This window comes from Chionomys nivalis, chromosome 7, assembly GCF_950005125.1.
Source record: "Chionomys nivalis chromosome 7, mChiNiv1.1, whole genome shotgun sequence".
NCBI lineage: Eukaryota > Metazoa > Chordata > Mammalia > Rodentia > Cricetidae > Chionomys > Chionomys nivalis.
Window position 1 is genome coordinate 53,346,953 of NC_080092.1, and position 2,074 is coordinate 53,349,026.

The 2,074-nt window shown below is 47.5% G+C and overlaps 1 pseudogene; it reads left to right on the plus strand.

Annotated features, from left to right (window-relative positions):
- The first annotated feature begins 1,480 nt into the window (after nt 1-1,480).
- On the plus strand, nt 1,481-1,592 carry LOC130878892 (U6atac minor spliceosomal RNA; annotated as a pseudogene).
- Nucleotides 1,593-2,074: the final 482 nt, after the last annotated feature.

Below are 2,074 nucleotides of genomic sequence, written 5' to 3' on the forward strand. Positions count from 1 at the left end.
GTTCCTGCCCTGTGTGAGTTCCTGCCCTTGTTGCTTGAGATGATGAACTGCTATACGGAACTGTGAGTGAAGTAAACCCTCTCCTCCTACATTGCTTTGTTCATGGTGTTTCATCACAGCAATAGAAATTCTAACCAAGAAAACAGGCTGAAAACACCAGGATGTCCTCAAATAAAAGACTTGAAGGAGATCTGGAACTGATGGGACAAAGGCATCACTGGCTTACACCTAATCATGTGACCACATGAATCACCTTTCAGTCCTGGTTCCCTGTGCACCAGGAACCCCATCTCCACAGGAGCCTCTCAGCCACTGGCCCCTCTTCTGTGCACGCCTCCACCCTGTTCCATCAGCTGGAATGAAGGCCACGAGGGTAAAAGCACAGGGCAGATGCCAGGGGTCAGGGGAACAGCCATCCACTCTGCTTGCCATGGGTTTCTCCCCTTCAGAGTTCTAGGTTCTCAATTTGCTTTTGACTCTCCCAGAATCCCTAGTTCATTTACTCATCCTTGATAATGGAGGCTCTCACCAAGGGAAGAAAATGTCTTTGTAACATAGACTAAGGATTCCCTACCTTACTGTACCATCTACCCCATAGTCAGACTCAGTTTCCCACTGAGGGCAAGGCTGGGTGGGATGGACCGCTGCAGCTTCAGTGAATATGAGGGAAAGCCCCCGCAGCTGCCACCACCCTCCTCCACCAAGCCTCCACTGCTGCAGGGCAAAAAGATGTCTTTCATGATCTTCCCTCTGAACTTGGGCCATTTGCACATCCCAGGACAGCAGCCTGGGAGCTCATGTGAAGTCAGGAAGGGTCAGCCAGAGCTACGACTTCCCAGGAGCTCTCCCGAAACAGTGGCTTTCCTCGGAGACAGATGTGAAGTTACTAACGGGTTGAATACCAAGCTAGGAATCCATGTCGCTTGGCACGCTTTAAATTCCCCAAAGCGAATCCTTAAAAGAAGCTGCGCAAGAGCTGAAGACTCTGAGGCGGCCCCTGGGAATATTCATCCCAGAAAAGGGACAATAATGAAAAGCTGCACACTGACAGAGGAGGCAGCAGCGGCTTCCGAGGCCACCATGTGACAGTCGGCAGCTGCTTCTGAGGCCATGATGCCAGATACCCCTCTCTCTGGAGCTGGCAGAGCAAGGAAGCTGCGATATTCACTCTCACCTAAGTCTGGGGAACCTGAGAAGACAGAAGACTAGGGATGCTAGGGGTGGCGGGGTGAGCTCACGGGTGAGGGTGAGCCCAGGTGTTGTGCATAAAAGTCATGGTAACAGAAGCAGATGCTGTGTACCACAATGGTTGGCCTATCAAGGTATCTCAGTGAGATTGCAAAAATTATGGACCCGAGTGTACAGATGAAGAAACGGAAGCTCAGAGATGCTAAACAAATTGTGTAAAATCAAAATGGTTACACAATTTGTGTAACCATTATGGAAGTCAATATGGAAGTTTCAGGGGGACTAAAAATGTGTGTAGTTTGAAAGGAGAGAAGATCACCACGCCCCTTGACAAGGATGGAAGATGTCCTTGGCCTAGTAATACGCATTGCCAACTGCTCCGCGACAGGTAATCATTGTCTTTTGGAAGGAGAGAAGCAACTCCTACAAGTTGTCCTGACCTCCACATGTGTTATGGCAAATCCCCTCTCCCACCTTAAATAAATACATGTTTCTAAAAAAGAAAAGAAAATAGAACTATCGTATGGCCCAGCTATGCCACTGGGTAAACACATACGACACAATTCACCATTTGTGTTCAGTGCTGCTCATTCAAAACATGGAATCAACCCAGATGTGCCCCGGCAGATGACTGAGTAGAGATAAGGTGGCCTGTGCACACAGTGGAATTTTATTCAGCTGCTAAGAAAAATGAAATCATGACATTTTCAAGAAAATGGATGGAACTAGAGATCATTATTTAAGCAAAAGAAGACAGACAAACATCACCTGTCATGTCCTTTCATCTGCAAAATCTAGACTTAAAATTGTATGTGTGTGTGGTTGTGTATGTGTGTGTGGTTGTGTATGTGTGTGTGGTTGTGTATGTGTGTTTCTATGTGTGTGT